The sequence below is a fragment of the Zalophus californianus genome, chromosome 11, assembly GCF_009762305.2.
Source record: "Zalophus californianus isolate mZalCal1 chromosome 11, mZalCal1.pri.v2, whole genome shotgun sequence".
Taxonomy (NCBI): domain Eukaryota; kingdom Metazoa; phylum Chordata; class Mammalia; order Carnivora; family Otariidae; genus Zalophus; species Zalophus californianus.
The window spans coordinates 21,299,186-21,315,289 of NC_045605.1; the positions used below are offsets into that span (position 1 = coordinate 21,299,186).

The following is a 16,104-nucleotide window of genomic DNA, read 5'->3' on the forward strand; positions in this document are numbered from 1 at the left end:
GGCACCCCCTGAGGGCACGCCGGTGTCAGAGCCCGGATGCCTGGCAGACAGAAAATATGAGAGGGTTCGGGGGAAGGAGAAATGGGAAAACTCACCTCTATGAAGACGGCTGGTGTTGGATGTGATGTCCTGCAACGGGAAGTGGCCCCTGCCGGAGCCCAAGGGAAGAGAAGAGAAAGCAACAGGAGGGGGAAGTCTAGGCCGAGACAGGGTCAGAAGCGAGACAGGAGAGTTAGCCCGGGGCGGGCCGCTGCTGCCCGCCGCTTCTCAGGGTGCAGGATGGGTTTCTCCTGCACAGCTGGAGCCCTGTGCCCAGAGGTTTGGCACCAAAATGTTGGGTTAATCCCCATAGTGCGGGGTGAAGGAGAGAGGGAGATGGCAGCTCTATGGCAAACACAGGTGTTATTGTGGCAACAGAACCCTGCAGAGGGCGTCACCAGCTAAGGCTGGAGCCCTCTTACAGCTTACAGGCTGAGGGCTAGTTCCAGGTTCGGGTTCAGGCGGTGAGTACTGCTGTCTTGGGGTGGGGAAAATTTTTGTGGCTAGCCCTTGCTAGGGCTGCTAGGGGGAACCCCTTGTTGTTAGCCTGCTGTTTTGTCAAAGGGGATGTTCACTATAGTGCGGTTTTTTTTTGTTGTTTGTTTGTTTTTGCAACAGTCAAGGCACGTATCCATTTCCAAGAAAGGAGATTTCAGTCTGGGCTCACAGCAAGTGGCCTAAGGATGAGAAACCACGTGGTGGTGTGCCCCGCCCCTGCAAGGCAGGCAGGAAGCCTGGGCTCCCACCGGCCACTCTGCTCCTTCTGTGGTGGACGTGCAACCCTTTGCCCCCGCTCCCATCGGCGGCCCTTCCCAGCTGGGGTTGTAAAGCCGTATACTCAGGGCCTGTGTGCCGGTGGCTCTGCCCTATCTTCTTCTGCGCCCTGGTCCTTCAGGCACAATGGGACCTGGCTTCCCCCAACTGCTGCTCCTGCTGCCCCCGGTGGTGCTGTTGCTGTCCCTCCCCTTCCTGCTGGGCTTCCAGTAGAGACCCTGCTGTGCATCGGGAAGTACTTTGGGGTCTGGCTCTAGGTGAGCTGTGAATTGGCGGCCCCGGAGAGGTGAAGAGCAAGGCACAAGGGCCTAACCTTAACCTCAGGGGGCATCACAGCCTTTGCCCCCTCACTCCACTGGGTTTCCTCCCTCTCTGCCTCCCCTCCCCTTTGCTTCCTCCACTTTTGTCCCTGCTTTTCCCTTTCTCCTTCCTCTCCTCTTCCCAATTTTACTTCACCTCCTTCCCACCTCAGTTCTAATCCCTGACACTCCCCAGTTCCTCAGGCTTTCTTGCTGAGAGCCCTAAATTTGAGTTGAAAGGGAGCAAAGAAAGTTTTGTGGGTGGTGAAGGCAATGTGGGCTGCCTTTTGGGAAGGATTGGGAAAATGGTCACGGGGCCATATGGGTGGGGCTGGAGGGGCTACAGGGTAGGACGCAACCTTCCCCGGGCAGCACAGTCCATCCCTGGGAGGAGAGGGGGATCCTGTCAGTACTCGCAGGTATGAGCCAAGCATCCAGAAATCCCCCGATTTCAGCCACCTCCTCGGGCCTGGGAACTGGCATTGTCCAGGCTGCCAGTGGCCCAGAGGGTGTGCACGCTCCTGACCTGTGGGAAGGCAGGGCCTGGAGAGCCTCATTATGTCTGTTTCACTTTCCAATCCTAGACTATTTCCAGAATGGAAGAGTCAACATCTGTAGGGCTTTCATTACCCTGGGGTTTCCCAGGCTGGGCAAAGTGCCATCCAGACTGAAGGGAGCCAACAAAGCTCTCTGAGGACAGACCATGAAGGTAGGTGGGGTCTGAGATGTCACCTGGGTGACCTTTACCTGATCGTGAGGGAGGTAGCTCTCAGGAGCCCTGGGGTCAATGGCTGAGAGACTGGGAAGGGTTCTTTTTTTCCCCTTAAAAAGTTACAAAAGGGGTCGTGGCCAGAATGCATCATGGATTTCCCCGTGGGTGGTGGTTTTAACTAAATTTCACCATAGCTCTATAATCAGCTCCCTGGAATTATAATCTGGAAATTCCTTACAGGGCTTGGCATTTGGCTCTTCCCTGCATACTCCACCCTCAAGCCCTGGGAAAGCTATCCCAGATCCGGGTTCTGGCACTGTTTGCAAAATTAATGCTTCCATTGTTTGAGCCAAGGGCTGAAATCAAAGTGGCAGTATTTAAATATCATCTAAGCGTACATATGATAGTGAAAAAAGGGCTGTGAAATCCTTTGGGAAAAACAAAAGTTGCACAAGCGTCCTGGATCTGGTGCTGGACTGCCACTGGCCCTTGACTGGACCAACAGAGTTATCAGGGGGAAAAGGACTTGTTGAGGGGCACCTAGGTCTTTGGGGAGTCCCCAGGCAGACTCAGGGTTGGGAGGAACTGGGATGAAAATTGCAGTGGGGCTTGTTTGTGGTAGTGCTTTTGGGAACTTGAGGCCTTGGGAGCAAGGTGAGGGGTTGGGGGAAGATGGCCCACTAGGGGCCCCCCTCTGTCATTGCAGGGTGGCTGATGTCCCTTCTTACCTGGCAACCTGACTGCTCAGGACCATGTGCTGTTTCTTCCCATTGGCCGAATCACTCATTCTTTCAACAAATATGTATCGTCTATCTCGAATGTGGCAAACACTTGATCTTGGAGGCCACAAATCAGAGATCCTCTTTTCTTGTCTTTCTCTCCAGATGACAGTCTCCCGTATGGATACCAGGACCGTGGGGACCTCTCCGTGCCCTTCTTGAGACCAAGGGCTCAAATTGGTTTTGAATCCCACCGTGACACTGTAAACGATTGTAGAGAGTTGGCCCTTCTTTGACCCGCTCAGTTACTCGTTTAGCCCTTTTCTGTGCCCCTGTAGCCTCAAAGGATGGGGCCCCCCTGCCCCAGCACTGTTCAAGCCCCGAAGCCTGCTCCTCCTCAGCTCTGGGTAATGACATTCGTACAGCTTCACCCACCAGATCAAGGCTTTCTGCTTCCCATCGCCCTTGCTGCTCTTTGCCTCTGATTCCTGTCCCCTCCCTTTCTCTCTCTGTACCTCCACCCCTCCCTCCTTTCTCCTGTCACTGGCTGCCAGATAGCAAGCCTTCCCCCCTCCCTCTTTTCCTTCCTTCAATGCATATTTTTCTGCCTGCTTGGCCCTGTAATTAGATGCTGATTTTAGAACAGTGAATAAAACAGACCTGATCCCTGTCCTCAATGTGCCTTCCGTGTAGAGGCTTCTTTTCTGCCAGGCTGACCAGAGTCACAATGGCTCCAATATCTTGCCTCCCTCTTACTCATAGAACTTAGGCCTGGAGGGAACTCCTTCACCAGCCTTTCAGTTACACACACAAACACACACACACACACACACACACACACACACACACACACACACACACAACTTCCTCAGTCTTTCCCCCTTTCTACTGTGTAGCTTTTTTCTTAATAAATCCTGTATCTTTTTAGGTTGGTGTTGTTTTGGAATTTTTGTTTTTATGTTTAAATTATATAAGTAAAATATTCAATTTAGAAAAAGGTATAAAATAGTGGCCAAAGTAGATCTCACTAGCAATCCCCTCCTATCATGCAGAGACATACCTTGTTTTAGGGCTTATGGTATACACCTTTAATTTATCAAAATTTACTTAAAGTGCCTTTTTCTCCTGATGTCTTCAAGATTTGCTCTTTCTCTTTGGTTTTAAGCAATTTGATGATTGTGGTGGTGTTTTCAGTACTCATCTGTGTGAGATTCTTTTAGCTTCTTTGAATCTGTATAATATAGTGATTCAACAGTTCTATACAGTACTCAGTGCTCATCATAATCCCCTTCACCTAGTTCACCCATTGCCCTATCCACCTCCCCTCTGGTAACCATCAAATGTGAGTGAGATCATATAGTATTTATCTTTCTCTGACTGACTTATTTTGCTTATTATACTCTCTAGGTCCATCCATCTTGTTAGAACTGGCAAGATTTCATTCTCTTATGGCTCAGTAATATTCCTGTGTGTGTGTGTGTGTGTCTGTGTGTGTGTGTGTGTGTGTGTATGTCTGTGTGTGTGTATCTCACATCCTGTTTATCCATTCATCTTATCAGCAGCCACTTGGGGTACTTCCATAATTTGGCTACTATAAATAATGCTGCAGTAAACATAGGCGTGCATGCATTGTTTTGAATTAGTGTTTTCATATTCTTTGGGTAAAAACCCAGTGCGGTTACTGGATCATAGGGTGGTTCTATTTTTAAATTTTTGAGGAACCTCCATACTGTTTCCACGACTGCTGCCCCAGTTTGCATTCCCACCAACAGTGCATGAGCCTTCCCTTTGTTACTGAGAGTGAGATGGAAACAGAAAGAAGCCTTGGTTCTTTTCACTGCCACAGTAAAGAATTACAGGACAGTGAAAAAAAAGTAAAGCACAGCAAAGTTTTTTTTTAATTTTTTTATTGTTATGTTAATCACCATATATTACATCATTAGTTTTTGATGTAGTGTTCCATGATTCATTGTTTGTTCATAACACCCAGTGCTCCATGCAGAATGTGCCCTCTTTAATACCCACCACCAGGCTAACCCATCCCCACCCCCTCCCCTCTAGAACCCTCAGTTTGTTTTTCAGAGTCCATCATCTCTCATGGTTCGTCTCCCCCTCTGACTTACTCCCCTTCATTCTTCCTCTCCTGTTATCTTCTTCTTTTTCTTTTTTCTTAAAATATGTTGCGTTATTTGTTTCAGAAGTACAGATCTGTGATTCAACAGTCTTGCACAATTCACAGCGCTCACCGTAGCACATACCCTCCCCAATGTCTATCACCCAGCAACCCCATCCCTCCCACCCCCCACCACTCCAGTAACACTCAATTTGTTTCCTGAGATTAAGAATTCCTCGTATCAGTGAGTTCATATGATTCATGTCTTTCTCTGATTGACTTATTTCACTCAGCATAACACCCTCCAGTTCCATCCACGTCGTTGCAAATGGCAAGATCTCATTCCTTTTGATGGCTGCATAATATTCCATTGTGTATATATACCACATCTTCTTTATCCATTCATCTGTTGGTGGACTTCTAGACTCTTTCCACAGTTTGGCTATTGTGGACATTGCTGCTATAAACATTGGGGTGCACGTACCCCTTCGGGTCCCTACATTTGTATCTTTGTGGTAAATACCCAGTAGTGCAATTGCTGGATCAAATGGTAGCTCTAATTTCAACTGTTTGAGGAACCTCCATACTGTTTTCCAGAGTGGCTGCACCAGCTTGCATTCCCACCAACAGTGTAGGAGGGTTCCCCTTTCTCCACATCCCCGCCAACATCTGTCATTTCCTGACTTGTTAATTTTAGCCATTCTGACTGGTGTGAGGTGGTATCTCATTGAGGTTTTGATTTGGATTTCCCTGATGCCGAGCGATGTTGAGCACTTTTTCATGTGCCTGTTGGCCATTTGGATGTCTTCTTTGGAAAAATGTCTGTTCATGTCTTCTGCCCATTTCTTGATTGGATTATTTGTTCTTTGGGTGTTGAGTTTGATAAGTTCTTTATAGATTTTGGATACTAGCCCTTTATCTGATATGTCATTTGCAAATATTTTCTCCCATTCTGTCGGTTGTCTTTTGGTTTTGTGGACTGTTTCTTTTGCTGTGCAAAAGCTTTTTATCTTGATGAAATCCCAATAGTTCATTTTTGCCCTGGCTTCCCGTGCCTTTGGCGATGTTCCTAGGAAGAAGTTGCTGCGGCTGAGGTCGAAGAGGTTGCTACCTGTGTTCTCCTTTAGGATTTTGATGGACTTCTGTCTCACGTTTAGGTCTTTCAACCATTTGGAGTCTATTTTTGTGTGTGGTGTAAGGAAATGGTCCAGTTTCATTCTTCTGCATGTGGCTGTCCAATTTTCCCAACACCATTTGTTGAAGAGACTGTCTTTTTTCCATTGGACATCTTTCCTGCATTGTCAAAGATAAGTTGACCATAGAGTTGAGGGTCCATTTCTGGGCTCTCTATTCTGTTCCATTGATCGATGTGTCTGTTTTTGTGCCAGTACCACACTGTCTTGATGATGACAACTTTGTAATAGAGCTGGAAGTCCGGAATTGTGATGCCGCCAGCTTTGCTTTTCTTTTTCAACGTTCCTCTGGCTATTCGGGGTCTCTTCTGGTTCCATACAAATTTTAGGATGATTTGTTCCATTTCTTTGAAAAAAGTAGATGGTATTTTGATGGGGATTGCATTGAATGTGTAGATTGCTCTAGGTAGCATTGACATCTTCACAATATTGGTTCTCCCAATCCATGAGCATGGAACGTTTTTCCATTTCTTTGTGTCTTCTTCAATTTCTTTCATGAGTATTTTATAGTTTTCTGAGTACAGATCCTTTGCCTCTTTGGTTAAATTTATTCCTAGACATCTAATGGTTTTGGGTGCAATTGTAAATGGGATCGACTCCTTGATTTGCCTCTCTTCTGTCTTGTTGGTGTATAGGAATGCCACTGATTTCTGTGCATTGATTTTATATCCTGCTACTTTACTGAATTCCTGTATGAGTTCGAGCAGTTTTGGGGTGGAGTCTTTTGGGTTTTCCACATACAGTATCATATCATCTGCAAAGAGTGAGAGTTTGACTTCCTCCTTGCCAATCTGGATGCCTTTGATTTCTTTTTGTTGTCTGATTGCTGTGGCTAGGACTTCTAATACTATGTTGAATAGCACTGGTGAGAGTGGACATCCCTGCCGTGTTCCTGACCTTAGGGGAAAAGCTCTCAGCCTTTCCCCATTGAGAATGATATTCGCTGTGGGTTTTTCATAGATGGCTTTTATGATATTGAGCTATGTACCCTCTAACCCTATACTCTGAAGAGTTTTGATCAAGAAAGGATGCTGTACTTTGTCAAATGCTTTTTCTGCATCTATTGAGAGGATCATATGATTCTTGTTCTTTCTTTTGTTAATGTATTGTATCACGTTGATTGATTTGCGGACGTTGAACCAGACTTGCAGCCCAGGGATAAATCCCACTTGGTCGTGGTGAATAATCCTTTTAATGGACTGTTGGATCCTATTGGCTAGTATTTTGGTGAGAATTTTTGCATCCATGTTCACCAAGGATATTGGTCTGTAATTCTCCTTTTTGATGGGGTCTTTGTCTGGTTTTGGGATCAAGGTAATGCTGGCCTCATAAAATGAGTTCGGAAGTTTTCCTTCCATTTCTATTTTTTGGAACAGTTTCAGGAGAATAGGTATTAATTCTTCTTTAACTGTCTGATAGAATTCCCCTGGGAAGCCATCTGGCCCTGGGCTTTTGTTTCTTGGGAGATTTTTGATGACTGCTTCAATTTCCTTAGTGGTTATAGGTCTGTTCAGGTTTTCTATTTCTTCCTGGTTCAATTTTGGTAGTTGATACATCTCTAGGAATGCACCCATTTCTTCCAGGTTATCTAATTTGCTGGCATAGAGTTGCTCATAATATGTTCTTATAACTGTTTTTATTTCTTTGGTGTTGGTTGTGATCTCTCCTCTTTCATTCATGATTTTGTTGATTTGGGTCATTTCTCTTTTCTTTTTGATAAGTCTGGCCAGGGATTTATCAATCTTGTTAATTCTTTCAAAGAATCAGCTCCTAGTTTCGTTGATCTGTTCTACTGTTCTTTTGGTTTCTATTTCATTGATTTCTGCTCTGATCTTTATTATTTCTCTTCTCCTGCTGGGTTTAGGCTTTATTTGCTGTTCTTTCTCCAGCTCCTTCAGGTGTAGGGTTAGGTTGTGTATTTGAGACCTTTCTTGTTTCTTGAGAAAGGCTTGTATTGCTATATACTTTCCTCTCAGGACTGCCTTTTCTGTATCCCAAAGATTTTGAACAGTTGTGTTTTCATTTTCATTGGTTTCCATGAATTTTTTTTTAATTCTTCTTTAATTTCCTGGTTGACCCATTCATTCTTTAGTAGGATGCTCTTTAGCCTCCAGGTATTTGAGTTCTTTACGACTTTTCTCTTGTGATTGAGTTCTAGTTTCAAAGCATTGTGGTCTGAAAATATGCAGGGAATGATCCCAATCTTTTGGTACCGGTTGAGACCTGATTTGTGACCTAGGATGTGATCAATTCTGGAGAATGTTCCATGGGCACTAGAGAAGAATGTGTATTCCGTTGCTTTGGGATGGAATGTTCTGAATATGTCTGTGAAGTCCATTTGGTCCAGTGTGTCATTTAAAGTCTTTATTTCCTTGTTGATCTTAGCAAAGTTTTTTTAAAGTGTACTCCAAGGGAGGAACCAGCCAGTCAAGAGAGAAAATGGAAAACCCTCCCCCACAGCCATACTTTTCTACCTTTATTTGAGTCAATCAAATACTTTTTAGTATTCCGTTTTAATTTTCCCATTGGCTTTTTAGCTATGCCTTTGTGTATTTATTAAAATAATTTTTCTCCAAGGATTACTATATCTCTTCACAATTGAATTAAATTAACATTGACTACTTCACTTAAAAATAAGAAACTTTTGGGCGCCTGGGTGGCTCAGTTGGTTAAGCAACTGCCTTTGGCTCAGGTCATGATCCTGGAGTCCTGGGATCAAGCCCCGCATCAAGCTCACCCTTCTCTGCGGGAAGCCTGCTTCTCCCTCTGCCTGCCACTGCCCCCGCTTGTGCTCTATCTTTGTCAAATAAATAAAATCTTAAAAAAAAAAATAAGAAACTTTTTGTTTAAGTTGGTTCCATGCCCAGCATGGAGCCCAACATGGGGCTTGAACTCACAACCCTTGAGATCATGACTTGAGCTGAAATCAAGAGTTGGATGCTTAAACAACTGAGCCACCCAAGCGCCCCCAAAATAAGAAACTTTTGAAAGTATAGTTCCAGTTACCTCCTCTTTCCTTTGTGCTATTATTGTTATATCTTTTTACATTAAAAATAATTTTAGGGGCACCTGGGTGCCTCAGTTGTTCAGCATCTGCCTTTGGCTCGGGTCATGGTCCCAGGGTCCTGGGATCGGGCCCTGCATCGGGCTCCCTGCTCGGTGGGAAGCCAGCTTCTCCCTCTTCCACTCCCCCTGCTTATGTTCCCTCTCTCACTGTGTCTCACTCTGTCAAATGAATAAATAAAATCTTTAAAATAAATAAATAAATAAATAATTTTAGCTTTAAACAGGCATGGCTTTTAAAATTAGAAGAAATAGTATACATGTCTTAAATTTACCACATTATATCTGTTCTCCACATTTCTTCCTGTAGATCAGAGTTGCCTTGGCATCATTTTCCTTTAGCTTCCTTGAGCATGAAGAAATTACCTTAGCGCCTTTTTTTTCTCCTGGTCTCCAAGTCTGTTGGTTATGAATTCTCTTCCTGTTTGGGTATATGAAAATGTCTTTGTTACCTTCATTTTTGAAGGATAATTGTCTTGTTTGTAACATTTTGACTGACAGGTTTTTTCTTTTATGGCTTTAAACATATAATTCTCTTGTTTTCTGCTCTCTGTTGTTTCTGATAAGAAGTCAGCTGACATTTGTGTCAGTGTTCTATATACATGTTACAATGTATCTTTTGTTTGGACCAATTTTGAGCTTTTTTTCTTTATCTTTGAATTTTAGTAATTTGACTATTATGTGCCTATGTGGTTTTCTATTGTGTTTATCCTACCTTTAGTTCACTGAACTTCTTAGATGTGTAAGTTTGTGTTTTTCACCCAATTTGGGAAAATTTTGGCCATTATTTTTTTTAATGCTTTTTCTGTCTCATCTCTCTTCTATTCTTCTGGGACTCCAATTAATTATACGTTTTATTGCTTGATAGTGTCCCACAAGTCACTGAGGTTTTGTTCACTTTCTTTAATACTTTTTTTCCCTCTGTTTTTCAAATTGGATAAGTTCTATTGAGCTCTCTCCAAAATTGCTGACTCTGATGTGGTCCCTGTTATGCTGTTAAGATAATTTAGTGGTTTTTTTCAGTTATTGTACTTTTCCGTTCTAAAATTTCCATTTGGTTCTTTTTTATAGTTTTAGTTTCTGTGTTGAGATTCCTTATCTCTTCATTCATATGACACTATTTTCCTTTAGATTCTTGAACACATCTCTAATAGCTGCTTATTGCTTTTGTTCACTAATTCCAACGTCTGGTACATCTTGGGGTCAATAACCTTTTTTTCTTTACTATGGGTCACATTTTTATTTCTGTGTCTACTAATTTCTTATTATATAGTGGACATAGTGAATGATGTGGAGTTCTGGACTCTGTGTTCCTCTGAAGAGTGTTGACTTGTGTTCTCCTAGGTTGACTTGTAGTCCAAACTCTGTCTTCTTTGAGATAGACAGCAGCACACATCTCTGCTCAGTTCTTTCAGCTTCTATTTGCTATTGTCAGACCTCCTGGAGTCAGTGATCAGCCAAGAATTTGGTCACAGTTTATACTCATTTTGAGGTTTAATTGTGGTTTCTTTCTTTCGAGGATTTCCCTAATTTTACAACTCTCTGCCTGCTCTAATCTTTGTTCTCTGAATCCTCAAACCAGTAAACTGGATTTTTGCTCTCCCTTGATATGTGGACTAAGAAGTCCTCTCAGGCATAAGGCCACAGACTTGCAAATCTCACTCGGCGCTGTTCCTGTCTTTTTAGGGGTGACTTCTTTCCAGTACCTTTCAGGGAACTTTCAAATAGTTCTTTCTTATTTTTCACCCCGTTTATAATTGTTATCTAAAGGAGGGTTAGTTCAACCAAACTCTTCCACTATTAATGGAAGCCAGAACTTTCCTTCCATTACATTTTAACCACATGTTTGAACTTATTTCCTCAACATATGTAGCTATATTTATAGAACAGATTTAGCTAATATTTATCCCCTTCCCTCAAAAAAATGTCAATAATGTTAGTAGAATTTCATTTTTCTTCTTGCCCTCAGTAGACCATATTTTTTTTAAGATTTTATTATTTATTTGAGAGAGAGAGAGCACAAGTAGGTGAAGAGGCAGAGAAGAGAGAAAATATCCAAGCAAATTCCTCCTGAGTGGGGAGCCCCATGCAGGTCTTGATCTCAGGACCCGTGAGATCAGGACTTGAGCTGAAACCAAGAGTAAGATGCTTAACAGACTGAGCCACCCAGGCACCCCAGTAGACCATATTTCAAGGTGAGAATTCTTTTGGAATTCCAAGGTTTTGGGCCTTTATTTTTGAATGGCAGTTAATGAAGAGATAGTACTGTGTATCCAAAATAATTTTCATTCAGAAATTTTAAAAGGAGCCTGAAGGAGTCTCTGGACCACCACCATTTATTTTGGCTTATGACAAAACTCTCCAATTTGTCTTGCTTAGGATCCTGTAATCTTAATTTTTTTAAAGATTTTATTTGTTTATTTGACAGAGAGAGACACAACGAGAGAGGGAACACAAGCAGGGGGGGTGGGAGAGGGAGAAGCGGGCTTCCCGCGGAGCAGGGAGCCCTATGTGGGGCTCCATCCCAGAATCCTGGAATCATGACCTGAGCCGAAGGTAGACGCTTAACGACTGAGCCACCAGGCTCCCCTAATCTTAATAATATTGTAAAATTGTTTTCAGGATTAAAAGAGAAAGCATGGGGGGAGGAGCAAGATGGCGGAGGAGTAGGAGACCTGGATTTCATCTGGTTTCAGGAATTCAGCTGGATAGGGATCAAACCTTTCTGGACACCTACGAACTCAACAGGAGATCGAAGAAAAGAATAGCAACAACTCTCTGAACAGAAAAGCGACCACTTTCTGGAAGGTAGGACATGCGGAGAAGTGAATCCGAGGCGATATTCGGGAGGATAGACGGCGGGGGAGGGGGCCCTCCGTCGGCTGCTTCTGGCAAGTGCTAGAGCCGCGGAGCACAAAATCGGAACTTTGAGAAGGCGGTTCCGCTGAGGGACGTCGCTGCAGTGGCTAAGCGGGGGGTGGAACCCTCGCGGGACAGTGTGGTCTCAGGACCCTCGGGGTCACAGAAAGACCGGGGGTGCCTGAGTGCGGCAGAGCTCCCAGGTATCGGAGCGGGGAAGCCCGCTGCAGAGACGGAGCCGAGGCGTGGGCTCTCCGCTTGGGGTGGCCATAAACCGTGATCCTCGGCACAGTCAGGCCACTGCTCCTCCAGCAGGGACCCAACAGGAGGCAGATCTGGGGAGACTCCCCTTCCTCCCCCCCGGAAGGAGTGGCACGGGAGCACACCGCAGGGATCTGCTGGGTTTGCAGACTCCACACGGGGTCGGGTGCTAGAGATAGAAACCCTCGGTCACAGGCTGGGTGAGCATGGAGTGCGGCCGGAGACCGGGAGAAAAAAGATTTACTGCTTTTCTCTGGGGGTCCACTAAGGAGCAGGGCCTCAAGTTCTTGGCTCCTCTGGGGCGGAGATTGGGAGGCCGCCATTTTCACTCTCGTCCTCCAAAGCTGTAGGGAAAGCTTGCAGGGAACAAAAGTTCTGGAGAGCAAACCCGAGCAGATTACTTAGCCCGGACCGACAAGGGTGGGGCAAAGACATTTGGGAACTACGGCAACAGGCCCCTCCCCCAGAAGATCAGCAGAACAGCGAGCCAAGACCAAGTTTACCCATCAATGAGAATGGCAGAGTGCCAGCGCTAGGGGAATACTGCACATAGAATTCATGGCTTTTTTACCATGATTCTTTAGTCTTTCAAAGTTAATTTTTTTTAACTGCCTTTTCTTTTTTCTTTTTTTTGTTGAATTTTTCTTTTTCCCTTTTTCAACCAACATCTTATCAATCCCTTTTTGTTAAAAAACATTTTTTATTTTTCATTTTTAGAGTCATATTCTATCCCTTCATAGTAGTTACCCTTATTTTTGGCATATATATATATAAGTTGTTCTCTCTTTAAAATTTTGAGATACAATTTCATCTAACAGATCAAAATATACCCTAATCTCTAGTGTATGGCTTTGTTCTAGTCTCCTGCCTGATCACATTCTCTCCCCCCCCCTTTTTTTAAATCCTCTTCTTTCTTTCTTTTTTCAACCAACTTCTTATCTTATCAATTCCTTTTATAAGATCTTTTATAATTTTCACCTTTATAGTCATATTCCATCCCCTTATCATATTAACCCTTATTTTTGTACATATATAAGTTTTTCTTTCTTTAAAATTTTGGGAGGTACTTTCTTCTAACAGACCAAAATATGCCCAAAATCTAGTGTGTGACACTGATCTGTGCACCAGCCTGATCATATTCGATCATATTGTTTTTTTTGTTTTTGTTTTTGTTTGTTTTTATCTTTATCTTTATCTTTTTCTTTTTTCTTTCTTTCCCTTTCTTTTCCTCCAGTTTCAGGTCTTTTCTGATTTGTTTAGTGTATATTTTCTGGGGACATTTTTACCCTGTTAGCATTTTGTTCTCTCATTCATTTATTCTCCTCTGGACAAAATGACAAGGTGGAAAAACTTACTTCAGAAAAAAGAACAAGAGGCAGTACTGACTGCCAGGGACCTACTCAATATGGACGTTAGTAGGATGTCGGAACTAGAGTTCAGAATGATGATTTAAAGATACTAGCTGGGCTTGAAAAAAGCATGGAAGTTATTAGAGAAACCCTTTCTGGAGAAATAAAATAACTAAAATCTAACCAAGTAGAAATCAAAAAGGCTATTAATGAGGTGCAATAAAAAATGGAGACTCTAACTGCTAGGATAAATGAGGCAGAAGAGACAATTAGTGATATAGAAGACCAAATGATGGCAAATAAAGAAGCTGAGAAAAAGAGCAACTACTGGATCATGAGGGCAGAATTCGAGAGATAAGTGATACCATAAGTTGAAACAACATTAGAATAATTGGGATCCCAGAAGAAGAAGAAAGAGAGGGGCAGAAGGTATATTGGAGCAAATTATCGCAGAGAACTTCCCTAATTTGGGGAAGGAAACAGGCATCAAAATCCATGAGGCATAGAGAACCCCTCTCAAAATGAATAAAAATAGGTCAACACCCCGACATCTAATAGTAAAACTTACAAGTCTCAGAGACAAAGAGAAAATCCTGAAAGCAGCTCAGGAGAAGAGGTCTGTAACCTACAAGGGTAAAAACATTAGACTGATAACAGACCTATCCACAGAGACCTGGCAGGCCAGAAAGGACTGGCATGATATCTTCAGGGCACTAAATGAGAAAAATATGCAGCCAAGAATACTATACCCAGCTAGGCTGTCACTGAAAATAGAGATTAAAAGCTTCCAGGACAAACAAAAACTAAAGGAATTTGCAAAAACGAAACCAGCCCTACAAGAAATATTGAAAGGGATCCTCTAAGCAAAGAGAGAGCCTAAAAGTAACATAGACCAGAAAGGAACACAGACAATATACAGTAACAGTCACCTTACAGGCAATACAATGGCACTAAATTCATATCTTCCAATAGTTACCCTGAATGTAAATGGGCTCAATGCCCCAATCAAAAGACACAGGCTATCAGATTGGATAAAAAAACAAGACCCATCGATATGCTGTCTGCAAGAGACTCATTTTAGATGCAAAGACACCCCTAAATTGAAAGTGAGGGGGTGGAAAACCATTTACCATGCTAATGGACACCAAAAGAAAGCTGGGGTGGCAATCCTTATATCAGACAAATTAGATTTTAAACGAAAGACTGTAATAAGAGATGAGGAAGGACACTATCCTACTTAAAGGGCCTCTCCAACAAGAAGATCTAACAATTGTAAATATCTGTGCCCCTAATGTGGGAGCAGCCAATTATATAAGACAATTAATAACAAACACATCGACAACAATACAATAATAGTGGGGGACTTTAACACTCCCCTCACTGAAATGGACAGATCTAAGCAAAAGATCAACAAGGAAATACTTTAAATGACACACTGGACCAAATGGACTTCACAGATATATTCAGAACATTCCATTCCAAAGCAACAGAATACACATTCTTCTCTAGTGCCCATGGAACATTCTCCAGAATTGATCACATCCTAGGTCACAAATCAGGTCTCCATTGGTACCAAAAGACTGGGATCATTCCTTACATATTTTCAGATCACAATATTTGAAACTAGAACTCAATCACAAGAGGAAAGTTGGAAAGAACTCAAATACATGGAGGCTAAAGAGCATCCTACTAAAGAATGAATGGGTCAACCAGGAAATTAAAAAAGATTTAAAAAATTCATGGAAACAAGTGAAAATGAAAACACAACAGTTCAAAATCTTTGGGATGCAGCAAAGGCAGTCCTAAGAGGAAAGTATATAGCAATACAAGCCTTTCTCAAGAAACAAGAAAGGTCTCAAATACACAACCTAACCCTACACCTGAAGGAGCTGGAGAAAGAACAGCAAATAAAGCCTAAACCCAGCAGAGAAGACAGATAATGAAGATCAGAGCAGAAATCAATGAACTAGAAACCAAAAGAACAGTAGAACAGATCAACGAAACTAGGAGCTGGTTCTTTGAAAGAATTAACAAGATTGATAAACCCCTGGCCAGACTTATCAAAAAGAAAAGAGAAATGACCCAAATCAACAAAATCATGAATGAAAGAGGAGAGATCACAACCAACACCAAAGAAATAAAAACAGTTATAAGAACATATTATGAGCAACTCTATGCCAGCAAATTAGATAACCTGGAAGAAATGGATGTATTCCTAGAGATGTATCAACTACCAAAACTGAACCAGGAAGAAATAGAAAACCTGAACAGACCTATCACCACTAAGGAAATTGAAGCAGTCATCAAAAATCTCCCAACAAACAAAAGCCCAGGGCCAGATGGCTTCCCAGGGGAATTCTACCAAACATTTCAAGAAGAATTAATACCTATTCTCCTGAAACTGTTCCAAAAAATAGAAATGGAAGGAAAACTTCCAAACTCGTTTTATGAGGCCACCATTACCTTGATCCCCAAACCTGACAACCCATCAAAAAGGAGAATTACAGACCAATATCCTTGATGAACATGGATGCAAAAATTCTCACCAAAATACTAGCCAATAGGATCCAACAGTACATTAAAAGGATTATTCACCACGACCAAGTGGGATTTATCTCTGGGCTGAAGTTTGGTTCAACTTCCGCACATCAATCAATGTGATACAATACATTAATAAAAGAAAGAACAAGAACCATATGATCCTCTCAACAGATGCAGAAAAA

General features: G+C 42.7%; 1 protein-coding gene across 3 annotated transcripts in view; it reads left to right on the forward strand.

Moving 5' to 3' along the window:
• The window catches only part of CHEK1 (checkpoint kinase 1), a 78,001-nt gene that overhangs the window by 40,475 nt on the left and 21,422 nt on the right, over nt 1–16,104 (forward strand). The window contains exons 14-15 of one of the 3 annotated variants that reach the window (XR_004819438.1): nt 1,697–1,821; nt 2,709–3,381. The exons of the other annotated variants lie outside the window; for them this stretch is intronic. The gene's annotated coding sequence lies outside the window, so the exon portion shown is untranslated. Of the gene's footprint in view, nt 1–1,696; nt 1,822–2,708; nt 3,382–16,104 lie in introns of those variants that run through there. 3 annotated transcript variants of the gene reach the window in all.